The sequence below is a fragment of the Protopterus annectens genome, chromosome 17.part0, assembly GCF_019279795.1.
Source record: "Protopterus annectens isolate FY-2018-M chromosome 17.part0, PAN1.0, whole genome shotgun sequence".
In the NCBI taxonomy this organism is placed as follows: Eukaryota; Metazoa; Chordata; order Ceratodontiformes; family Protopteridae; genus Protopterus; species Protopterus annectens.
This window is the reverse complement of record NC_056751.1, coordinates 164264494-164291657: the sequence shown is the minus strand read 5'-3', so window position 1 is coordinate 164291657 and position 27164 is coordinate 164264494. Positions and strand designations below refer to the sequence as shown.

Below are 27164 nucleotides of genomic sequence, written 5' to 3'. Positions count from 1 at the left end.
TCAGAGGTTTCCAACTAAGAAGATCAGGGGACTCCAGCACATGCCTTACACAGACCGACTGAAGTCTCTGTCACTGTACTCGGTATGGTATAGACTTCTTATTGGAGATTTATGCCTGGCTTATATTGCAACCTCCGACCCAAACCGAATGTTTTTGCTGCACATCCGTAAATCAGATTTGACTAGAGCTACCCGTTCCAGGGACCTAAATATGGCCTGTGACTTGAATAGGATGTGCTGTATAGACAGATTTATCTCCCAGCAACTGCTACATCTTTGGAATAGGCTGACAATTCATGAGAAACAGAACACCTCTATGACACTGTGCAAAAGGAACCTGGATGAGTGGATGGGACACTGTAAATTCTTATTGGGGATAGCACCCGCAGCCCTCCTGGACTTGAGCAATCAGTAATAAATACAATCCTGGATATTGCCTAGAGTGTCTGTGGTGTTACATTTAATGAAATGGATGGCTAGAAATTATCTCCACGTCGAAAGCCTAGTAACCTCCTATGATAATGCTAGGTGTCCTCTAAAGCCAATTACGAAGTTAAACTAGCATCCCTAGCTAAAGATAATCACAAGACATTCTTTAGCTATGGCACAAATCTAAAAGAGAAGGCCCAGTTTTGTGCCAATCTAGTAGTGGACGGTACCAGTCATACTGACCCTGAGAACATCACCAACCTGCTAGCAGACAGATCTGGTCCAAACTTCACCCCCTGTCCCCACCAGACACACCCCAAAGCATACCTGTCACCAGTCCTCTTCCTAGTATCTCCAAAGAGCAGATCATAACCAGACTCTCCATGGCCAAAAACACAGCCTCTATGGCACTGGATAACATCCTAGGCTGCCTACTAGATGGTCTAAAACAGGACCTAGTGATACCACTTGTCACTCTTCTCAACCACAGCCTAAGTACTGGCTTTGTCCCAGCCGAGTGGAAAACAGTAACAATAATTTCCTTGCACAAAGGAGGTCCATCAACTGACTCTGGTAGCTATAGACCCATAAGCCTGACCAGACTTATCTGCAAGGCCATAGAGAGAATCATCATCATGGACCTTATCAACAAAAACATTGGTGACTTTCAGACTTTTGATCTACCCAATTTGGCTTCGTTAAGGGTAGATCATGCTTATTAAACCTGGTGGACTTCTTTGGGAATGTCACTAAAGCTATAGATGAAGGCTAAACAGTACATACAGCCAATCTTGACTTAGCCAAGACTTTTGACACAATCCCCCACTCGGGCATCATTGAGAAACTCACTCAGCTGGGAATTAATCCATATGTCACTAGATGGGTGTCCAACTGGTTCATCAACAAAATGCATACAGTCAAATTTGGGGATTCCACCTCTACCAACAGACCAGTTACCAGTGGTGTACCACAAGGATCTGTGCTGGGCCCCCTAATGTTTGGAATTTGTTTCTCAGAAGTCCAAGCAAAAATGTATGGCCTGTGGCTTACCAAGTTTGTCAATGACTGCAAACTGGGTGCAATCACTGAGGCCCCCAACGGTGTTGACATACTACACAAAGGGCTTACACAGACAAATGAATGGTGCCAAAGCCACGGGCTTAAACTAAATGCAAACAAAATGTGTTACCATCCCTTTCAGCAAAGAGGAAGTCCCTGCAAATTACAGTATTAACAGTACCCCCCCCCCCTTTAGCTTAAACCCTGTGGTGAGAGATTTGGGAACACAGGTTTATAGCAACTTTAACTTTGATCACCATGTGTCCACAGTGGTAAGGAAGGCCTTCTGTGTTGCACATCTCCTAAGGAAGGGCATTGCATCCAGAATTATGGATGTTATAACTCTTGTACTCATCCATCATCAGACCACTATTAAGAGTATAGCATTGCCTTCTGTAAGTACCTCACCAGACACCTGCAGTAGCTGGAGAGACCTCAGAGGTTTCTCACCAACAAAATTCAGGGCATTCAACACATGACCTACACAGACAGACTGAAGGCCCTGTCACTGTACTCTGTATCTAATAGGCTGCTGAGAGGCAGATTGTGCCTGGCCTACAGAGCAGTCTCAGACCCTGCCCTAATGGAAATGCTGCACATCCCCAAGTCAGATGGGACAAAATTCACTCACTGTAGGGGTTTTAACCTAGCCTGCGACATTAAGAAGACATGTTGGTGAGACAGATATGTTTCCCAGAGATTGCCACTTCTCTGGGACAAGCTCCCAGTTCACGTAAAACAGAGCCCCTCAATGACCGTATTTAAGAGTGAGTTAGATAATTGGATGGGAGACTGTAACTTTACCCAGTGGTGTCACCTATGTCCCTCTTTGATCAGTGCAGTAGTGTTGATCATAGACTCATGCTGCAAATATAGACCATACAACTTGGTGAATAAGGGAACAAGGGTAATGGCTAGGCTTATAAAGGTCCTAGGACCAATAGCCTAGTAACCTGCTATGAACCTATATGTCCCTTCAACAACCAATGTGACTGGCCATCACACAGGACAAACTAGCACTGGACATAATATCTAGAGAATGTACAGTGACATTTTGGCAGATTCTTAAGTCAGTATCCCATTTGCTGCCAGACATACCACCCTGACAAACAGAGGTATCCAATTTAAAGGTCAACAACCTTCTTCAAAAGAGACAGACAGACCAGAGAGGGTCCAAGTTTGTCTGTGTTCTTTTATTTCTTTTTAGTTCTCAAGAAAACTAAGGACCTTATGCTTGGATGTCAGCGTTCTATAACTTTATGTGAAGAAAACCAACTTTTACAAAATCACAGCACAAGCTTTCCTTCCCTATGTGAAGAAAGGAGACTGGATGTATACTACAGTCCTCCAGGATGCCTGTCTACACGTAGAGTCATAGGTGTACAGGGGCCTTTTTAAGCCTACTTATGCATCCCAAATGTATGAGGTACATGTACTTGGGCATGGGTGATCAGCCATTTACAGGCTGCCTCTCTCCATTAGGGACATAGGTGCCAGACTAGGAGCAAATTTCCAATTTCCCATCCACTGGTCCAAGTTACATGTGAATTGGATTAGGGAAGCATCTGCTTCATTTGAATGGGAAGCCCATTCCAGAAAAAGCATAGTGTCTGAGACACATACTTGTTCCACCAACATGTCCTATAGCATTTTGCTGACAAGGTGTAGGCTCCTAGATAAATTCTGATGCTGTTTATTTTGCAGATGTTCAACAGATCCATCAGAGTGGCATCAGTGGATGCTTTGTAGGCCAGGCAAATAGCACTTCTCAGCAGCCTAGAGGTGGTTGAGTCCAGGGATAGGGCTTTGAGGAGGTCTGTGTAGGACATGTTGTTTAGGCTGTGTATTCTTTTTTTTCTCTTCTTTTTTTGAGGAATCTATCTGATTGCTCTAGTTGTTTATATACCTGGTCAGGAACAAATCAGAGGGGGCACTGTACTCAATGACTAGTCTGATAAGGTCTGAGTACAGTAGAACAATGACATCCTTGGACCTAGATGCTATACCCTTGCTTATAAGTTGCATAAGTTCTGTAAAGGTGTGTTGCATCTTCACCCCCTTTGAGGAACCTGTCTCCACCTTGGGAATTGAATTTTTTTAATTAATGTTTTGTTATTGGTTAATTGATCAATTGATGTGTTATTTAAGGTTGCTTAGTTTTTGTCATGTGTATTCTGATGAAGTGTTCTGACGAAAGCGGAAATTAAATTGATTCTACGCTATTTCGGTGGTCAAGCCTTATTACTTTTGCCTTTTATTCTGGTGGTCTGTTTCCCTGCCTTGGATTTTTTTGGTTTATTTAGTTGTGGTGTTTCGTTTGGTTGTTTTTGCTTATCCACACCATGGCTGAGGGAACAGAAATTGACGAACAACTGCTGAATCTGAGTATTCATCCTACTCCAGGTTGTGATTCTAACTCTAACATCAATAATTTATTAATTTCAACTTTAATGGATATCCAGAACTCTCTAAAGTTTTTAATGTCCAAAGCTTCTGGCACTTCATCTTCAGCGGCGAATGCCTCCAGTCCTTGTGGGTCCTTTAAGGAATTGGACACTGTGATTGAAGTTGACGAACCGCCGGCCAGAATTCGTAGCAAGGAGATTAGACGTCAACTTCCGGCTGACGGCTTAGCGGTTAAGCCTCTGTTGGAAGGCATTACGAACCCGTTTTGTGGATATACTGCTTCTTTTCATCCGTATCCCAATGAAGAATTAATTCACCAACAGGATTTACTAACACGACTGGTGAAAAGGTATCGGTCTTTGTCAATTGAGAATTGTTACTTTGAGCGATGTATTGAGCTCAAAGTTATGCCTAAAGGGCTAAGGTTTTTCAAATGCCCTAATGGCGTGCAGACTGGTGATCCCATGTTCGGTACTTTGGTATCTTTCTTCAACGAAGCAGGTATGTCATTTCTTAAAATATTATGTGACAATAATACCGCTAAGATGAACGTGTTGAAGGATGAAATATGTCAACTGGAAAGCAACATTAAAAAGGTCTGCAGCGTACAAAATCAGAACGAGTTTTTTAATAAATTATTTGTCGAAGTAGACAAACATTCTTTAGAGGTCACCAACAGAAAGCATTTAAAACTTGAACGGGACATTGCTTGTTATCAGTCTAACTCTGCTTATAATTTTTTTGTACCGGGAAACAAGGAGCCTAACTCCAGGGCAACAACCTCTTATTATGGCAATAAACGCTTTTATAGCAATGTTGCCAATAACTACAATAAACACTTATCTTCCGATGCTAACGCAAACAGGAAAATAAAATCTACAAGTCCGGGTCGTGACAGTGGTTTGCTTGGCCATTGTAATGGTTTTAATACTGATTCCGGTAAACCGGGTAATGAAACCGTTAGTCATCTTACCAGCAATATTTTGACTGACGGAACTAGTAAGGCTACTGTTACTAATACCAGTGTTACTAACATTGGCAATTCGGCTGAGAACATCATCTCTGATACGTCGAACTCAGGTGGTTCGGCTTTTTTAGGAAAAAGGGTTCCAAACAACAAAAAATCCATGCTAACCAGGAGCAGGACGTTCCTGGGTTCCCATTCTTCCGAGGAAGAGAATTAGATGATGGAATAGAAAAAGACAAAGAAAAACAAAACTTTGACATTATTAATCTTACTGATTCCATCTTTAGTGACGACGAATTTGATGTACTTAGACGTGGTCTCAACTTTGTTCCTACCGTTAGAGCGGACTATGGGAATACAGTGTTGGACATTAAAAAATTTTCTAGGAAATTAAACCTTACCTATATATTAAATGATATACCTGTTGGTAATAATACCTTGATTAAACCTTCTGTGTATAATCCCCCTTTGTTACATACTATCAAAATTTTCGAGGAGTCATGTGTTAATGAGCTTGAAAATATTTTTCCTGGTAAATCCAGATATAGGCACAACTTGAGTTTTAAAGAAAGAAAAGCATTTAATAAATTGCGTGACAAGAACGGTAGATGTTAAGTTGTCTATCTCGCCTTCATTCCTTGCTGGATGGGTTCGGAGCCGACCTTGGCTCCGACTCGGCCACTCTAAAAGCTCGAGAGTTGGTTCCACCGGCTCGAGGCTCCCCCTATATCCCACAATGCTAGGCGTGAGTTACCTCAGATCTCGTTTGCCGCTACAGCGATCGAGGTGTGTTTTCTACCGGCTCCAGGTTAGTGAAAGTTTAGACTAGTTTAAAATTCTTTAAACTTAGGCTAGTTAGTGTAAAATTCTTTCCCACTTAGTGTAGTGGACTTGTTTATCCCTTACTATCTTTCCAGCCCCCTCCTTTTATAAAGAACACTTAGTTCTTCCCTAAGGCCTTCGGGCCCTTCCTTCCCTTTCCTTAGAAGTGTGTATGTGTTACTTAGGGAATTTTATTAACTTACCTTTAGTTTTAAATAATTCCCTTTTTAATCCTATCAGTGTAATCTGTGTGTGTGTGTTTTTGTGTGTGATTACACTTCAGGTTCCTTGAGTATGTCCAAGGATACAAAGGTCTCAGGCTTCAAGAAGTGTGACTCGTGCTGTCAGAAAATGTCTCTGACAGACGGTCACACTTCTTGTGTGTATTGCCTGGGACCTTTACACCTGCAGGACTCTTGTGCTGTATGCCATGGCTTCAGCCCTAGAGTCCTGCAGGAGAGAAAAAATAAACTCATTTTGAGGGGTTTAATTAAGCCTGAAGGTTCCCTTCCTGTGTCTTCTGGGAAACCTTCCAAGGCTTCTAGGACTTCGGCTCCAGCTTCAGAGTCGAGGCCTAAGGCTTTGAAGCCTACTGCTTCATCGGCTCCGGCTGAAGCCGATGAGTCTGTGACTGCTGTTTCAGTGGTTTCCTCGGCTCCGGCCGGAGCCGAGGCATTAGAGAGTCATGGGTCGGCTCCGATCATACCATCGGAGCTGACATCTAGAAAGAGATCGAGGTCACCGTCCCTTGGCTCCGTTCATTCGGCTCCAGCGTCTCCCCTGCTGTCTGAACGGAGCCATAGATCTCACTCCTCCAGGTCATCGAGGCTATCAGATCACGACCTCCAGAGGGTAGTGAGTAGACTTTTGAAGTCCGAGGCACTGGCCCAAATGCTCCAGAGTCCGACTCATCAGTCGATGCCTCAGCTTGTTCCAATTAATATTCCTCCTCCGACTCCTTTGAGCTCGGGCCGGCGTCTCGGAACCGAGACTGTGGTAGCGTCGGAGCCGATACATTTGTCTTCGGCTCCGATTTCTTCCTTTGAAGAATCTCGGTGCCGGACTTCCCTCGTCGGCTCCGAGGGGGTGAGTGGCATCGGACCCCTGTCCGACCCCCTCTCCCTCTCGGTGCTTGGCGCTGGTGAGTTCGGCTCCGACATCGGCCTCGAGCCATCTCTGTCGGTGCCGAGGGAGGTTCTCAGCTTCTCGGAGCGGGGACCTCTGGCTCTGCCTGACAGGGGTGCATTCGAGGTCATGCGGAGTGTGTTGGAACCTTGTTCGACTCCACAGTTGGCTCCGCCCCCCTCCCACTTCGGTGCCTTTGGTTATGTCGACTCACTCCCTCATCCCAGACCGCAGAGAGCAAGCTCCTCAGGAATCCCCTGTGGGGATCTCATCCTCTTCCGAGGCCTCTCCTGAATTGGCAGGGGAGCCCCCTAGGAAGAGAAAGTGTAAGAGGAAGCACTTAGACTCACCTGAGTCTGTCACCTCTGACACAGATTTAGAGGATTCCGAGGGTTCCCCACGTTCCCCTTCTGAAGATGTCTCTTTCGCAGACATTCTAGAGATCCTGAAACAGAGGGGAAATTGGCCAGCCATTAACCCTTCGGAGGATGAATCTGTGTATCTTGAGGCGTTTGGCTCTCGTCCTTCCACCTCCTGGGTGTCCCCCCCCTTTGATCCCCTCATGCAGGTGGTTGCAAAGAAGGCCTGGATGGCTCCTGATTCAGTGGACCCTACTCCCAGGAGACCCTCCAAATTTATAACAGCACCACCTGACAAGCAATTTCTCACAAAAGGTGTTTCTGTGGATGCTATGGTGGTAGCTGCTGCCACCAAGAAGGAACTAGCTGATCCTTCGGTACCTGTCCATCCACCTAACAAGGAATCCAGGTCTATGGACAGGTACGGGAAGCGGATGTTCTCATCAGCGACCTTTGCAATGCGTTCGCTGAACTACCTATGCCATTTTACTCGTCTTCAAAGGGACTTGATCAAGGAAGCGAGTGATATGTTGAAGGATCCTACAGCTGCGGGTTTTCAGGATAAGATGAACACTCAGCTGGCTACCCTGAACTCCATAGCTAACTCCTCCATGCGCCTCCTTTCTTATGCGGCTGATGGAGCGAGCAGGGCCGCAGGGACAGGTGTGGCCTTACGCAGGCACGCCTGGATGCGGTTATGCAACTTTGCGGACCCCTTTAAAACGTCTTTCACTAATTCCCTGTTTGATGGATCATCTCTTTTTGGTCCTCAAGTGAAAGAAACCTTGACTAGGTGCGAGACAGATGGCAAGACTCTTTCTGCCGTCGGAGTCCATTTTTCTACTCCTTCTAGGCCTTACCCCAAAGGCCAGAAAAGTGGAAAAATGTGGTTCCGTAAACAATCTCAAGGGACTTCGCCTGACGCACAGAGTCGGTTCCCCGCCAGAGGCAGAGGGGGGAACAACAATGGTAGACGTCGCCCTAGAGGCAGGGGGGGTCCGCAGAACCAGGGCAATCGTGAAGTCTTCTCTGATAAGCCCTTTCAGCATCCCTGAGGTGTTGCCCGACTGCCTACCTTCGGAGGCAGTCGGGGGAAGATTGTCACTGTACCCAAAAGCCTGGCTATCCCTGACTCAAGACAAATGGGTACAGTCCATCATTTCCGAGGGTTATTCCATTCCCTTCTTTCGCATTCCAAACCAATCAAAAAAATCCCTTCCAGATGTTCCACCCGCTCAAAGGGATCTTGCAGCTTTGGAAATTTCAAAGCTGCTTGCAAAAAGAGCAATTCAGCCAGTTCCAGCAGACCAGCAAGGATCCGGAATCTACTCCAGGTTCTTTTTAGTTCCAAAGAAAACAGGGGACTGGAGACCAATTTTGGATCTCAGTATCTTGAACAAGTCAGTCAAGAAAACAAGATTTCGGATGGTCACGCTGCAATCCATCCTTCTCCTTTTGGGAAAGGGAAGCTGGATGTGCTCTATAGATCTTCAGGATGCGTACTATCACATAAAAATGAAAAGACGCTCCAGAAAATTCCTCCGCTTCAGGCTGGGAACCAGTTATTTTCAATTCAGGGCCCTGCCCTTTGGTCTCACCACTGCCCCCCGGGTGTTTACCAAATGCATGGCAGTGGTAGCTTCTCACCTGAGACGACAAGGATTCCAGGTGTTTCCATATTTGGACGACTGGCTCCTTACAGCCCCCACCAAGCATCTTCTTCTAATGGCCAGGGACTACACCTTTCGCACTTGTCGAAATTTAGGCATTTCAATAAATTTCGAAAAGTCTGTTTTGTCGCCTTGTCGTACTATTACCTTCATAGGCGCAAATCTAGACACAATCAACATGTCTGCGAGGCTAACAGATCAGAGAATAACAGACATACACAAAATGGTCTCGCTCCTCTTCAGCAGCAACAGAATCAAAGCCAGGTTAGTTCTGAAAGTGTTGGGGATTATGGCGGCTGCCATACCTCTGCTTCCATTAGCCAGATTCCACATGAGAATCCTTCAATGGATGCTCTTCACGCAATGGTCGTACCAGCAACTTCCTATGTCTCACACCATTATAATCACACAAACATGCAGAAATCATCTTCTGTGGTGGATGTCTTCCCCTCAGCTCTTATTGGGAAGGCCCTTTGTTCCTTCCCCTCCGGTTGCTACTCTGACAACGGACGCCTCCCTGATCGGGTGGGGGGAGGCATTATCAGGGCAGAACTGTCCAGGGCACTTGGCAACCAGACGAATGCCACTTGCACATAAATGTTATAGAGATGAGGGCAGTGCTTTTAGCGTTGCAAGCCCTTCAAGACTCTCTTCCCTTGGGAACGATAGCAATCCAGACGGACAATATGTCTGTAGTGTGGTATATCAACAAACAAGGCGGAACCAGGTCCTACCCCCTGTGTTGAGAAGCACTCAGACTGTGGCAATGGGCGATTTCTTCTCAGCGGTTTCTGATAGCAACGCACATTCCCGGGAATTCCAATCAAATTGCGGACAAGTTGAGCAGAGCTATCCTCATGCCTCACGAGTGGTCTCTGAAGGACTCTGTAGTGAGAGAAATTTTTCTCAAGTGGGGTCAGCCTTGCTGCGATCTTTTTGCTACTCCCCAAAACAGCAAGTGCAGAGATTATTTCACCCTATTCCCGCTACCAGGCCAACCCAGCAGAGACGCTCTAGTCCAAGTTTGGCCCCGGGGACTTCTGTATGCATTTCCTCCCTTCCCACTAATCTCTCAAGTGATACAGATAGCTATCGCTCAGAAGGCCTCCTTGATCCTCATTGCTCCTTACTGGCCTCGACAGGTTTGGTTCCCCTTTCTACATCAGTTTCTGTTGGAGCGACCTTGGTATCTGGACCTAGTTCCAGATCTTTTGATCCATCAGTCGGGTCAGTTTCATCGCTCCCTTCCCTCTCTGAACCTCACTGCTTGGTTCCTCCAATTCCAACGTTAGCCAGGCTTCCTCAAATATCTCACTCTGTTCGAGATATTTTGATAGCTTCCCATAAATCTTCCACTCGAAAGATTTATTTGAGTAAGTGGAAACGTTTACCTATTGGGCTCAAGGAAGGAAATAGATCCTTTCACTGCTTCCATCCAAATGGTCCTTGATTTTCTAGCTGAACTCTTCCATGCAGGTTCATCTCCTTCTACTCTTAAAGTTCAATTGGCAGCTATTTCTAATTTTCATGTGGGCATTTCAGATTCTGCCATCATGTCCCACAAGCTTTGCAAAGCTTTTTTGAAGGGAGTTTTTCTACTCAGACCTCCGTAAGAAATCCTCCTCCTCCTTGGGACCTAAATTTAGTTCTCAGTTCTTTAATTCTCCCCTTTCGAACCTGCATCCTCCTGTTCTTTAAAATTACTATCATGGAAGACTCTCTTTCTAGTAGCTATTACTTCAGCTAGAAGAGTTTCAGAACTTCATGCACTCAGCTGTCGACCTCCTTATCTGTTGTTCCATAAGGACAGGGTATCTTTACGAACCAACCCGTCCTTTTTACCTAAAATAGCCTCCACGGCTAACCTAAATCAAAGCATTGACCTCCGGTGTTTTTCCAGAATATTCTAACAGATCTGAACAAAGATTACATTGGCTAGATGTTCATCGTCAGTTAAGGTACTATTTGGATAGAACAAAACAATTCAGAAAATCTGACCAGCTGTTCGTCTCTTATGCAGAAGGCAGAAAGGGACTTTCAGTTTCAAAGGTATCATTATCCAGATGGCTAACATCCCTGATTTCCCTTGTGTATGAAATTAGACACCAAAAGCTGCCTAGCAAACCTAAAGCCCATTCTACCAGAGCCTTGGCTACTTCTATAGCCTTCCAAGATAGACTGCCTATTGACACCATTTGTGCAGCGGCTACTTGGGCTACTCCTCACACTTTCATTTCTCATTATAAGTTGGATTTAGCCTCTAGACATAGAGCTAACTTTGGTTCCACTGTTCTCAAGAGTCTGTTCCGTTAGGCCACCCGGGACAAGGTGCTAGGACGCGGTCCCATCCAGCAAGAATGAAGGCGAGATAGACAACTTAACATATAGAAGTTATGTTCTTACCATAACGTTCCATGTTAGTTGTCTTCTTCTCGCCTTCTTCTTGTGTCCCACCCTCCTTCCCCCTGGCCTGGACAGACCTAGAGGAGTTTTGATTGTGACCTCTCTTTCTACCACCTCTTTACTTTAGGTATATGCTCTGCTGTGCATATTTCCTGGATCAGGATGTAGGTCACCCTTCTCCCTTGTTTTTAGAGGTGGACTTTGTTACTAGTTATTTTACTACTATTATAGGCAGTGCCTAGCTTACAAACGAGATCTGAGGTAACTCACACCTAGCATTGTGGGATATAGGGGGAGCCTCGAGCCGGTGGAACCAACTCTCGAGCTTTTAGAGTGGCCGAGTCGGAGCCGAGGTCGGCTCCGAACCCATCCAGCAAGAAGAAGGCGAGAAGAAGACAACTAACATGGAACGTTATGGTAAGAACATAACTTCTATTTTGCGCTTCATGAAAAGCGATAAGGGAGGCAACATTGTCATTATGACTCAGGAGCAATATAACAACAAAATGTTAGTTTTGTTAAATAACCAGGATGAATATGAAATTGTTACCCCCTATCAGATAAAGAAGAAAGAGGGGTTTATACATTCATTGTTATATGATGCCCTTATGAACAATGAGATTGACCTGGATGTTTATGAATTTTGTGTGATCGAGAAACCTAGGGTAGGTGTTTTATTTGGTATTCCCAAAACACATAAACACCTTACAGATCCCCCATTTAGGCCTATTGTGTCTTCTCCCCATTCAGTTACTGAGGGAATTTCATTGGTTCTAGATGCTACTCTAGGACCCTTGGTTTCCAAACAGGAATCATTTATCAAGGATTCATGGCATTTTTTAAATAGGGTTAATAATTTTGCTATCAAAGGTACATTTGATCCTAGTAAGCATATTATGTTTACTTTAGACGTGGTATCCTTATTTACTTGTATTCCACATGACGAAGGGGTAGATGCTGTGCGCATTTTACTAGGTAAATACAAGGAATTTAGCTCTGGCCAAATTTCTACCATTTGTAGGTTCCTTGATATTTTACTTCATCACAATTATTTTCTGTTTGGGGACTCCTATTACAGACAAAAAAGAGGGGTAGCTATGGGGTCCTCGGCTGCCCCCTCTTATGCCAACTTGGTTATGGCCTGGTGGGAGGATTTCTTTTAACCCGTTAAAGACCAGGTTTGAAATGTTGGTATACTTTAGGTTTGTCGATGATTTGTTTTTTATCATAGAAGGGAACAGAGAAACAATGGGAGATTTTGTTATAGAGATTAATAAACAGGTTGGTTTTTTAAATTTTGAACTAGGGAATTCTGGATTATCGGTCAATTTTTTGGATGTCTCCTTGAGATGGGACTTCTTAGAAAATAAATTTAACAGTAGAATATATCGTAAAGAGACTTTTACAAATAGTTATCTTCATTTCGACAGTGCCCATCAAAAACACACCATCAAGAACATTCCCAAGGGACAGTTCATCAGGGCCTGTCGAATGACCTCATCCGAACAGGATTTGTATGATGAAATTTCTTTCATCAAAAGTTTGTTTTTAAAGAGGGGATATCCCAGTATTGTGTTGGATGACACTGTAACACTGGTTTTAAGTAGGAGAAACACCTATTATCCAGCTATTTTGGATTACAAGGTGGATACTAATTCTGACGTATTAACTTCTAATACATTTATCAACAAAGGCGTTGTTGGTCCTGTTTGTTCCTTGTGTATGAGTATAGATGGACCGGCTATAAAAAACTTGATCGAAAGAAACTGGAAAATCATTCAAGGGAATGATGACATTTCTAGAGTGTTAGGTGAGAAACCAGCTTTTGTTTTCAGAAATACTTTTAACATCAAAAAGGCATTGGAGGCTAATTATACACCATTAGTTAGTAACAAAACAAACACAAAGGGTGTTTTTCCTTGTTACAATTGTAACACGTGCCGGTTTTTGTCTGTAGGGCCATTAATTGTTATCGAAACTATGGACAAGACCCTTTCGGTACCTGAATATGTCAATTGTTGTACCAAGGGGGTAGTGTACATTGGGTTATGTTGTACATGTCCAGCTTTTTACGTTGGAATGACGACTAGATGTTTAAAAACCCGTATCCGTGAGCATCTATACAGTATTAAGACTCACGATGAAACTAACGCTTTGTTTAAACACTCTGTTGTTTGTAGCAATTTTAAAAAATTTTTATTTTCTGTTCTTGAAGTTTGTAAATCTGATTTAAGGGGGGGGGATTTTAGAAATTTTGTTGAGCAAAGGGAAGCATTGTGGCAGGTCCGATTAAAATCTGACAGATATCCTGGCCTAAACGGGACCATTAATATTAAATGTTTTTTAAAGAATGGCAAATTAAGTATTAATAAACATAACATTGCTTCCTTGTTCAAATAATTTGCACTTGCACTTTAACGTTGTTAAACTTTTTTAATTAATGTTTTTTTATTGGTTAATTGATCAATTGATGTGTTATTTAAGGTTGCTTAGTTTTTGTCATGTGTATTCTGATGAAGTCTTCTGACGAAAGCGGAAATTAAATTGATTCTACGCTATTTCGGTGGTCAAGCCTTATTACTTTTGCCTTTTATTCTGGTGGTCTGTTTCCCTGCCTTGGATTTTTTTGGTTTATTTAGTTGTGGTGTTTCGTTTAATTGAATTTCATGACTGATATGCTTGCCTGTCCTCCATTCAGACTGGATATTCTGTCAACCCTGAAGTTCATCTCTTGGAAGACTTTCCTCATGGTGGCCTTCACCCAGAAAAGAGAATCTCAGAGATGCAGGCCCTTATATTTAGTGAATTCTGTTTAGCATTTTACAAGCTGTTGGTGTCACTTATGGCTAACCTTCAGTCGAAAGCAGTGGTGTTATAACTGTCCTAGTCCACTTAACTCCCTGTGTTCTTTGAGAGGGAGGCAAAATCCAAGACAGAGAGAACCTTTCTTGCATCAGTTGTACACCACCGCTCATTTATCTGAAAAGGATGTGTGCGTTCAGGAAGCAGACTAGTTTCTTTTCCTTGCTGCATGTGAGAGAGGGACTTGTAGTAGTAGTAGTAGTAGCTAAGCAAACCTTTTCCATTTGGAAAGCTAACTAGATTCTGTTTTGCAATGAGATAGTGAAATAATCATTGAAGAATGATGCTGTCAAAAATCATTTCACCAGAGGTGTGGCTAATGACATTGCTTGCTTTAAAACTACTTGTGTTATGGACACTTTTTTGTCACAGGCAGTGGGTCACCAGTCCACACCTTCATTAAGCATTAACACTTGAATTGTGGATTCAGGATTAGCACTTCTTTTGCATTTGACTGCTTCAAGACTTGGACTTCTATGACCTTGCCTTTTAATCTTCCTCTGGGCCTGATCACTCATGAAGATATAATTTTCTTACTGCCTGGGACTCTTCTTAGTGGTTTCCCATTGCGCATGGCATTTGAAATTGGATATAACATGTATGCATTCACAGTACTGGATCTATGAGGATGCTATCTGTTCATCTGTCCTCCTTTGTCTGGACAGCCTTTCCATCTACCTGCTTTTAGTGGAGCTTCCTGTATGTCTGACAGATGTATACTTTTATAGTCTTGTGTTTTATCTTTAGTCTTTTTCAAGTCTTGTAACTCATTTTATGGAGGTTGAATTGGGTAGCATAGAGGGCAAGTGCACCTTCCTAGTCTGCATGCAACATCATGGCAAGCACTGGACAGGGGTGTGTTCACCTCTGTGCAATGGAATGAGAAAAATTCTCAGATTTGTTGAGCAGGGAATAGTTTTCTAGCAAATTGTTGAGGATTGAATTCACTACATAATAGCTTATTATTTCAGTTTCGGACTTTATATCTTTCAGAAGATGCATGCTAATACAAATTCTGTTATTCTAGCAACTTTCTAAGTTTATAAGAGCAACATTTAAAATCTGTTCCTATTTTTGGGCCTTTGTCCCCCCATTATTTTAGCTTTTGTCCATATTTCTTGTGCTAAGAGGTTGAGAGGTATGATATGAGTATGATACAGGATCATCTAGTCTTATGTCAGGCTCCAGAAATACATATAAACCCCTGAATGCCATGTCCTTGGTGAGCTAGGCTTTGAAATATTTGAGATTTAAAACCGAAGCCTAAGGCTTCCTAGAGCAACTCCTTAGTCAAGCACACACTTTCTTGATGCTGCCTGTAGCACTTCCTGAAGCATGTTGCATCAACAGTGATGGTCTTGCCTCCGCACTAAATTCTACTCTCAGGAGGACAGAAGTTTTGTCTTTATCACACGTAAGCCCCATAATAAATTCATCTTTGAGGACTGATATAACAACAAATCCAAGTTCAATAACTCAGTCTAGCAAAGCCGTCAAATGAAACACACAAAATATATGCAAGAAACGACTCAGCATCTCCCTCTGCACTTATAAGCAACTCACAGCAGAAAAGAAAATACTGGCACCAGGAACAAGATTGAAAAAAAGGAAAAATAAGATTTTATTTTATTACTGATCCTTGAGACTTAAGCAGAAAATAGAAAGTTTAAGTCGCACTCACCTAAAGTGTTCAATAACATGATCTTAAAAATAAATCAGATGTATTAACTTGTAAATGTATACATTAAATAGTAATAATGCAGAGAATGAAAAGCATGGCACTTATAATTAATAATTAAACATTTATATGAACTACAGAAAATATATTCATTAAGTTTGTAATTTTTAGACTGAAGTACATTTCTTAACAGCGATATCAGAGACGATCACTAGAGGTCACTACTGTATTTTTTCATGCATCAGGATAATGTGTTTTGTATTTCATTCTTTGTAATGCAAGTAAATAAGGGATAGCAGTTTTTTTATTTCAGTATATTTCAGCAATTTTGTTAGTCTTTTTTTGTATTATGTGCCATTTAGCATTCTGTGATTAACCTTCATAGTTTCAGGTCATGTTTTAATAGCTGTTTGGATATGTAATATGGATTTAATTAATGAGTCAGATGGTTTATATTATGAGTTGAGTGAGTGTTTGTGAATGATGTCTGCAGATGTTAATTGCCTGGCAAAACTGGTTTTATTCATTTTAGGTCTCAAAAATCAGTACTAACATTTATTGATCTCACAACCCATACCAATATTTTCTTTTGTACTGCTGGTTTGTTATCATGCGCAGAGAGAGATGTTGCTTTGTTCTGTGCATATACTTGGTGTGTATATCGTATTGTGCCCACTTCATGGCTGAACCGGATCTGCAGTATATCAGTTTGTTTACCTAATTAAAATTAAATGAAAGTGGTTTCTGTCATCTTCCGTACCCACTGAGTGATCATACTTAGGAACCTTTAACATAGTCACAAGGAAGGAACAAGATGTGGCAGATTTATCTGTTGAGTCTACTGCATACATGTGGCAGGATAGCTGCAAGCTACAGAAACATTGTGTGATTATTCTCATGCACTTTTAAAATTACAAGTTGAAGCACAAATTGGTTGCCTTTAACCAAAACCTGACTGGCAGTCCATTAGTGCTACCAAAGGAGTATATTACTCACTATTAAGTTGCCAAGTTGAAATACTGTCTAATCCTCAGACAGTAAAACTCGCCCTTTGTACTGTTCATACAATACTAGAATGCATGCACAATCCAAGGAGTACAGGCCAGATTCAGAAATGCATAGGTTCAGGACTATACTTAGATGAAATGGCATCCAAGGTGAAGGGTTCCATGGTACCCCCCTGATGCCCACTGCTTCCCCCAACACACACACATACCCCCCCCCCCTCCAAGTTATACCCATCCTGGTCTCTTCACACTATCTGGATTATTCCTCCCATACCACTTCTGGCATTTTGTGTTGTACCATCCTTTCAACACCCTCTTTCGACACAATCAAACTGGGCAGGACTGCACTATAATAACTAGGAATTAAGTAATTGAATTAAGCTGGGGGCCTGGGAGGCCATTAGACATGCAGAAGCCATGGGTCACTGTATGCTGTATGATGGATTTTAGAGGCTTTAAAACAATCTTTTCATCTAACGATGGCCTGAACAAAAATAAAAACTAAGGAAAGAAATTCAGTCTTACTCTTCAAATTTGCATTTTTCTGAATCCTTTGAATGCAGTCCAACTAGCAAGAGTGCACTGTAGTAACTGTGTGGTAAATAACTAAATTAAGCTAGGATGTGGGTCCTTTACACCTCTGAAGCAATGGAACTGTGGCTGGGAGGTGCATTTTAGAGCTTTTTCCAACATTTTGATCTAATGATGGCATGATGGCCAGAACAAAAATATATGAGTAAGGAAAGAAATTCAGTCTTCCTTTTTATTCTTTCAAGAAAGAACTAAGTTCTGCCTGACAAAATAGCACCTCACAATAAGTTACGAATACAAACACTTTTAAGGACACATAAGTCATATCTTGGAATAGTGCCTGCCTTCTTATCCTTTGCTAAAAATATAATCTTCTTGTGTGTATCCCTCTGGTGTTAGATCAAGATAAAATATGTGACTGTGGTCATTTGTGCCTTGCTTTGTGGCTATTGTCAACCATATATACAGAATATCTCCTCACCCCTACCAACAACAGACAACCAAGCCCCTTCTGTGTGCCACTCTGATATCAGACTGTGGCAAAATTGAAAGAACAAGCAGAGCACAGTACCATATTTCAACATGTTGCTGTCATGTGTATAAACGGCATGCCTCCTTACCACCATCCCTCAAAAGATAGCCACTGGGATAAGTATTTGATGTTTGATTATGAGGAAAGTGAAGACAAATTACATTTGCAGTAATGTATTCCTTCCAACTTCTTGCCTCTAAATAGTAAGATGTCCCTAGACCAGCTATAGTGACCTTCTGTGTACACCTCTGAGGTCTATGAGAGAAGCTAAAGCAGTGACAACACGATACTCAACCCCCCCCACACACACACACACACACACACACAAGCAAAGTTAAACTTCTGTACATACCTTTGAGCAGGAACAGTTGTAGACAAGGTGGAATTTAGTGCAGAGCCCACAACTTAGCCTGCTTCATTTATACAGCCTGGGGTTTGGAGGCCTGGTGGCTTCCAGAACCTCTGAAAGTCATGCTGTTCTATGATGCATGTCATGCAGTATTTTTGAAAGATAATAACTTTTTTTTTAGTGCAACTTAAGAGTTGTTTATATGCCCTACAGTATTGTGTGTGTGTCCACTGATAGAAATCATTGGTATTATTTTAAACACACACACACACACACACACACACACACACACACACACACACACACACACACACACACACACACACACACACACACACACACACACACACCATACTTACCTGCAGGCAAAATGGCGTAACACAGCTTCAACTGCATCACGTTTTTAGGTTATTAGAGAAACCAGAACACATGGATAAAGCCATACAGGAAGGGCATGCAGATTCCACAAAGAAGTCACAGCCAAGCACTTAACCAGAGTCGTGCACTGGGTGATGGTACACTACTTTGCCATTGATTGATTACTTTTACATACATCCTGCTCCTTCCAGACCACCAAAAATAATCACTTATTTTGTGCAATACTGATGCTTGTAGAAAGTGAAAGAAATGACGGTCAGCTTGTTACTCTTAAATGCACTTCAACCAACCTACCCCCCCCCGCCACACACACACACATACACACACACACATGCGTATAAGCCATAGCAATACTAGGTTTGATGTTGTCTCGTCCATGTGTTTCTGAATGTATGAGTCTTAGGTTCATAGGTTCATACTAGGCTATCTGCCCTAGGGCATTTATAAGCCTAGCCAGAATGTGTTTGGCTTTCGCCACCCATTTTAAATTTATTTTGCTATGCCCTTTTTCGAGGTTAGTATACTGTGCCTCTGTCTAACAGTGACACAGAAGTGATACCCAGAGTAAACCTACGATCTCCCATCCACTCATCAAGATTCCTCTTGAAGAGAGTCAATGAGGGACTCTGCCTAACCTGGACTGGGATTTTATTCCAGAGTGAAGCGTGCCTCTGGGTTATGAATCTGTCCCTCCAGCATGTCCTATTTATTTCAGTGCTGAGGTTCAAGTCTCTCGAGCACGTAGCTCGATGGGATTTGGATTTTCTGAGATGCAGCATGTCCATTAATTCCGGGTTGGACATGGCTTTATACGTCAGGCACAGATCGCCTCTGAACAGGCGGTATGCCACTGAGTAGAGCTGGAGTTTCTTTAACCGGGCAGCATATGGCATCTGTTTGAGCCCTTTGACCGTCTTGGTGAGGTACTTTTGGGGTCTTTCCAGTTGCTGCAGGTGTCTGGTAAGGTACATCCCAAAAGGGGCATTGTACTCAATTATGGGCCTGATGAGGGATGAGTAAAGAGGCACGATGACCTCCCCTGATCTAGGTGTGAATCCCTTCATGATTAGGTGGGCTATTTAAAATGTTTTTCTAACCACTTTGGCCACGTGGTTGTCAAATGAGAGATTGCTATTAACTTGGGTCCCCAGGTCCCTAATTACGTCTTCTGTACTTAATGGATTACCAGCTATGTGGTAATTTGTGGGCACTTTGTTTTTGCCAAAGGGGATGACTATGCACTTTTTGGCATTTAGCTTGAGGCCATGGCTCTGGCACCAGTTGTCTGTTTCTATGAGGCCCTTTTGGAGGATGCTTGTGTCAGCTGGAGAGTCGATTGTGGCGCCAAGTTTGCAGTCATCTGCGAACTTGGTCAGCCACAGTCCTTCCGTGTTGGCCTGTACCTCCGAGAAATATATACCGAACAAGAGAGGTCCCAGGACTGAGCCTTGTGGGACACCACTTGTAACTGGTTTGGAGTCTGACATGGCTCAAGCAATTCTAACCATGTGGGTTCTGTCCTTGAGCCAGTTTGCAATCCATCTAGTGACATAGGGGTTTATATTTAAGCTGGTGAGCTTATCTATAATGCCCGAGTGGGGTATTGTATCGAAGGCTTTTGCAAGGTCCAGGTAGGCTGTGTGGACCACCTTCCCCTCGTCATTGGCCTTGGTGACTGTTTCAAAGAAATCAACCAGGTTTGAGAGGCAGGATCTGCCCTTAACAAAGCCAAACTATGTAGGATCCAGTGTCTGTAGGTCCCCAATATCTTTATTTATGAGGTCCATGATGATCCTTTCCATAGCTTTGCAGACCAAGCTAGTCAGGCTTATGGGGCGATAGTTTCCAGGATCCGTTGAGGCACCACCTTTATGGAGAGGGACCACTGTTGCTGTATGCCACTCTTTGGGCACATATCCTGTAGTAAGGCTGAGATTGAACAGTAGTTTTATGTTTGGGTTTAGCTCTTCTTGGAGTTCATGTAGGACGCAGCCTGGGACACCGTCTGGTCCCATTGATAATGTGTTTTTTGCTTTGGAGAGGGCGGCTCTTACCTGAGCATCTGAGATGTCAGGGGGGCAGCACTCTGCTGGGATAGATATTTGCCCTTTTGGTGGGGAAGGGGGGGAGAAATTTGTACTGAACCTGTCAGCTAGGATGTTGGCAATGTCTGTGGGTTCAGTGTATTTTTTGTCATTTTGGACTAATTCTGAGCATATCTGGGAATTACCACCCAGGTTCCTAACATAACTAAAGAAAGCCTTGTGATTATCCGTAGTGTCCTGTGCAATTTTTCTCTCAAAGCTGGCCTTAGACAATTTTATGAGTGCCCGTAGTTTTTTGCTAATACTGATCAGTGATGCCTTCCCTTTTTGGGATTTTGCTCTATCATTTAGTAGCTTCCTCCTTCTATTGTATAGTTTGTTTATGGCTGGGGTCCACCAGACAGGACGTCTGCCTTTGGAGGATTGGGTCTTGGTTTTATTTGGGATCACATGATCCATGCATTCCTGAAGGTGTTCATAGAATGCGTTTATAAAGGATTCTGCGGTCTGGGCCATATTTTCCACAGGCCCGGGGGCTTTGAAGGATTCCACCTCAGTTTTGAGGAGTGTGAAATTTGCTTTAGAGAAGTTTTTTACTGTGGTTTTCTGGGCAGGGGGTGGGGTTGGGATGTGAATATCCAGTGAGATTAGTTTATGGTCTTTGGCCACTCAAGGCTTTGGATTCCAAGCTGAGGCTCCTGTCCTTACCCATAACCGCCTGCAAAGCCCAACATTACCGCATATCTCATTTGCCGCTCCTTTGATACAGATGTGGATCTCCCCTGCTCAGGTGTGGGTTATGTTGAGAGAAAATTATTTTCCTTGATACAGCATTTTCATTCTTCTGGTTAAGTATCTTTTGCTACTTTAATCTCTTAGTATTATTATATCCTTACCTCCTTCTTCATAGTTATTGATATAGCTGCTTGTTTTACTCTCTTCTTTTCCTCATGCCATGGTACCCTCTTTTTGTTTAAAAAAGTACTTTTATAAGCTTTAGCCTGTATATTTCTCTATTATTAACTTCAGGATTGCCGATTTTGTAGTTACTGTTGTGATTGTTGACATTATGGCTGATAAACCTTCAGGTTTTAAAAAGTGTGTGGCCTGCGGCCACAAGATACCAAATTTAGACACACATGAAATGTTTGTGCTGCCTCGGGGCTGCTCACTTAGATGAAGAGTGTGCTATCTGCACTGCCTTTGGCACCCAAGCTGTTGTGGAGAGAAAGAACAAACTTATTCTTAGGGGAATTCTCCCTGCCCCTGTGGGCGAATCGTCCAAGACTTGACTCTGGAGCTTCCACTTCTTCCAGAAAGTCTTCATACAAGTGTAAAGTGTATGAAGTCCTGGGGCCTGAAGAAAAGACCAAGGAGCTGAGAAAGTGTTTTCCTGATTGGTCTTCATCTGCTCTTACCTCTTTGGCCCCAGCATCAAAGTCCTCTAAATCTTCAGATTCAGTGCTTTTCTTTGAGCTGATCCTGATTAGAGGAAGCTCCATCTCTCCCAGAGCCACGTTTTTCCCCAGAGCCAATCTCTCCTTGGCTCTGGTCTCCATTTTTTCAAGAAAGGGCTAGTCATCGGTCTTCAAGACCTCCTTCCGTAGCTTCTTCTCTGCAGTTGTTCCAATCAACCAGCAGCCTCTCCAAAGCAGATATGTCCAGATGATGAGGAAATGGTGGATCTCATCCCTAGGTGGGCATGAAGGGATCCAGATGTGACTTGACCAATTATTTGGAAACCAGACAAATACTTAGTCTCCCTGAAAGATCCTCAATGCTGAAACAAGGGGACGGGCATAGACTACTTCATACTAGTAGTGGGGGCCAAACAAAAAGAAATTGCAGAAAAGAGCTCTTCTGTCCATCCCCTTAACAAGGAGTCTAGGGTGCTGGACAGATTCAGGAAGCAGACTTACACTTGACCTACCTTCACTGTTAGAGTGCTGAACTACTTGGCACACATCACAAGATTTCAGCATGACTTTACTAAAGAAATCTCCAAGTCCCTGCATGGGTCTTATATCTGCAGACAACAAGAAAACCTTGGATTCTCAGTTATCCACCTTACGGTCCCTTTCAGTGTCTCAATGCATCTAATTTCTAATGCAATTGAAGGTGCTTTGAGAACCACAAGTACTGAAATTACTGTAAGGATGAGTGGATGTGCTTGTGTGACTTTGTGGAGCACTTCAAGACATCTTTTATTAATCCCTTTTTGATGACTCAACACTTCTTGGGCCTAAAGTGAAACAAACAATGACCAGAAGTGAATAAGATGGGAAGATCCTTTCTGCCATTGGAATATGGGTTCTCTAACCCCAGAGGTCTTTTGTAGAAGTCATAAAGGGGTAAGAAATGTTGGTTCCAGAAATCCCAAGGGTTCACTCCTGACACTCCTACAGTTAGACCCCCCCCCACACTCCATTGGCCAAGTTCTAATAATGGATGTTGCCCCTGAGGTAGAGGTGGGCCACAAAACAAAGGCTTCAGCTTCAGAGGTCCTTTCACTGAGAGGTCTTATCAGTGCTCCTAAAGGACTGCCTGGCTATATTTCTCTGGAGGCAGTCAGTGGCACTCATTCCTGCACTCCAAAGCCTGGATGTCCATCATGAACAACTAGTGGGTGCAGAGGATAACCAGAGGCTATTACATTCTCTTTTTATTTCATCCCCCAAATTCAAAAAAGTTACCAAATGTTCCACTCTCTCAAAGACCAGCAACAGTCAAAGAAATACAAAAGCTGTTAAAGAAGTGAGTCATCCATCCAGAGGCAGGACAGCCAGGGATCTTAGGTCAGATTTGGACCTCAGACAGTATGTCAAGCAAAGTTCCAGATGGTCATGGCTCAGTCCATTCTTCCACTTTCGATAGTAAACAATTGAATAGACGTACAAGATGCATACTACTACATCAAGATGGACAGGTGATCCAGAAGTTTTCTATGCTTTCAGCTGGGGGTCAGTCATTTCCAGTTCAGACCTCTGGCCTTTGTCCTCACCACAGCCCTCTCGGTGTTCACCAAGTGCATGGCAGTGGTCACAGCATAGCTCAGGCTTCAAGGGTTTGGGGTGTTCCCATATCTAGATCACTGGTTCATTTCTGCTCCCAGCAGGAATCTACTCATCCAAGCAAGAGACTCCTTGTTCAAACTTTGCTCAGTGTTGGACTTTACAATAAAATCAGACAAGTCCAAATCCCATCCTGTACAAGTGATAGAATTCATAGGAGCACACTTGGATACAACTTCTCAGAAAGCAAAACTTCTCAGAGCACGTTATCCAGTCGTCACAGTCATGCTCAAGTCATTCTCTCCTCTTAGAAACCAATGTCAATAATCTTTGTTTGTTGGGTTTGATGAATGAGATGTGATATGAGAGTACTCCAGTGGAGCATAGCAGTGCAGTGGTCCTTCAGGCATCAAACAAAGTTTTTCCTGTTATGTCTGATGAGCATTTACCGGACTTGTATTCATTGCTTGCTTGAATCCCATATGCTAGGGAAGGTCACCCATTTGTCTTCCCCCCACCCAAAGTCATGGTGGCCTCTGATTCTTCCTGTTTGGGTGGGGGGGCACTACGAGGAAGAGACAGTCTGAGGCACATGGTCCCCCTCCAAGGCCAATCTCAGTATCAGTATTGTAAAGATGAGGGAAATTCTAATGTTGTAGGCCTTCCAGGACTCCCTCTCTCAAAGACTGCTGTCTAGCCAGACTGACAACATGTCTATAATCTGGTACATCAGTAAACACTGGGGAGCCTTTTGTTACGCATTATGCCAAGAAGCCATGAGGGATTGACAATGGGTGATATCTTCCAATTGCTTTCTTTTAGCAATGCACATTCCAGAGAAATCCAATGTTCAAGGGAACAGTTTGAGCAAATCTATCCTCCTGCCTTATGAGAGGTCCCTCAATCAAAAGGTAGCAGAGCAGATCTTCTACCGCTGGGGCCAACCTTGCTGCAATCTTTTTACCTCTCCCCACAACACCAAATGCAACAGGTACTTTGCCCTGATCTCCCCGGAGGGGAGTCACTGAGGGACACTCTGACCTACACTTGGCCTCCAGACTTCTTTACACCTTTCCTCTGACTTCTCTCATTCCAGAATTCCTTCAGGAAGCATTAGAGATGAAGATCATAGTGATTCTCATTGCCCCCTTTTGGCCTTGACAAGTTGGTTCTCCTACCTGTGACTTCATCTGAAACACTGTCCTTGGGTGCTGGATCCCAGTCCGGATCTCATTTTTCACCCATCTGGCATACCTCTACCAGACATTTAACCCCTCAAATTAACCACTTAGTTTTTCCACTTCAGTGATGGCTGGTTAATCTAGGTTCTCCTCAGAAGTAGTCTGCATTCTCACTTCATTCCAGTGACCTCCTACTAGGAAGATTTACAAAAGCAAATGGAAATGATTTTCTATTTGGGATTCTTTATGAAATTCTGACCCTTTCTTGGCACCTCTTCAAGTGGCCCTAAATGTTCTAGCTCTCTATTTCAAAATGGTGCCAGCTACTCTAGTATCAAAGTCTGCACGGCAGCTATCACAAGCTTTCATATTAGAGAGAATAATTCCGCATTGCCTCTCTCAGGTTATCTAAAGCCTTTTTGATGAGTACTTTTCTTCTCAGACCTCCTCATATTGATCCTACCCATCCCTGAGACATTGCTGTTTTACATCAAGCCCTGAGTATGGCCACCATTCAAACCTACAGCTAAGGTAGATCTCTAGTTTTTAACATAGAAAACATTATTTTGGTAGCAGTTACTTCTTCTAGGAGGGCATCAGAAAACCAAGCTCTTTCTTGTAAAACTCTTTACATTATTTTTCTTAAGGGCAGGGTTTCCTTATGAACCAATCCTTTCTTCTTACCAAAGGTAGCTACCAAGACTTTTTAAAATCAGAACATCAAGATTTCAGTTTTCTTCCTAATTTTTTCCAGTAAAGAAGAATACATGCTTCGTATATGCTGAACATACTTATAGGATATTCATGCACTGCCATGTTTTTACATCCATCTTACAAAAGCAGTCAGAAAGACTTTCTAAGCTGGGTCGCAGAGTTTCTAAAGTCACTTTATCAAGATGGTTGTACAAAGGAAAAGGTTTAGCCTTACTTAAAATCGTCAAAGCTCACTGTACTAGATTTGTGGCAAGCTCAACTGGTTTCTTTTCCAGAGCATTTGCCAATGGCATTTGTGCAGCTGCCACTTGTTGCAGTGTTCATACCTTCATATCCCATTATAAAGTGGATGTACTTTCCAGAGGCAGGGCAGCCTTTGGTTCAGCTTTCCTCTGTAATATCCTTCCATTAATACACATAAGAGTTATAGCTGGGAATTCTGCCCCATCTATTGAGGAATGGACATAAGACACAACATCAGACACAAAAGTTATGTACTTAACCATAATGATAGTGATAGATCTGTGTTGTCTGCTTTCATCCTTCCTCGATCTCTTCCCACCTCTCTCCCTGCCTAATTATGGAATTCAGTATTCCTTTATCCTGGTTTGACCAGAGTAACCAATTCCGAAGCCCCTTCAAGTGCACTTTTTAGCTCCAGGTCAGTTTATGAGCTCTTATATTACCTTTGGGTTATCTTTTATATTATTATTCTTACTATTATTATTATTATTATTATCATCATTATTATTATGGAGTTGTCTTTATTCTTTGAGCAGACTTAAGCTGAGAAAATGTTGGTTTTGCAGGGGCTTATGGGTAAGGGGAGGTACCTGAGCTTGGGATCCAAAGTCTTGTGTGGCTGAAGTCATAGCTGAGTTGGATCAGAAGACCCATCCATTGAGGAAGGACAGAAGCAGACAGTACAGATCTATCATTATGGTAAGCACATAACTTTCATTTTTACATTGATTTCAGCAAATATAATACATTATATGACATTACTCATGCCCCACCAAATTAGTAACTGCTTAACAGTTATCAAAAGACTGCAAGGATAAGTCATTTGTATCCACAGATGGCCTCCATGCCCATTAGTTGCAGCCACTGTATTTACCTTGAGCACCATATATGTCGGATTGTCGTTAAAAAAGCAATAATAGTAATAATAAAGTATTCCATCTTAAATCACACAAATACACACTAGTCTTGCAAAAACCAGATTAGTATTTAACCTGAATAAATGACAAGAGCTACTAAACTTGTAGCCAGAGTGACTCTCAAGAAGTATAGTCAAATAACCCAATAACCTTACTCAAGAAGATTCTTACCACAAATCCCAGAAATTAAATTTTAGTTAACTGTCAACTTTTTCAGTCAGATTTAAAAATAGGGTATTACTGTGCTTGATACAGAGACAGCATCCATCCCCCACCCTGCAGTTATAGCCTTTACTCTGTATACTCCAGACATATGATTTTGATAAAAAATCATGTAATCGATTTCAACTTTGTTGAACACAAACTGTTGACTTGTTGGCTTTTACTGGAAAAGCTCACTCAGACTCTGCTGTAGATTGCTGTGAGAGAAAGGTTAGTTGCTTTTCACTTTCTTGTATTTTGTATTGCTTCATTGC

At 42.7% G+C, this 27164-nt stretch overlaps 1 protein-coding gene across 1 annotated transcript in view; it reads left to right on the top strand.

Moving 5' to 3' along the window:
- Positions 1-27164, top strand: part of CCDC112 (coiled-coil domain containing 112) — a 1199833-nt gene that overhangs the window by 1081105 nt on the left and 91564 nt on the right. The gene's annotated exons all lie outside the window — the stretch shown is intronic.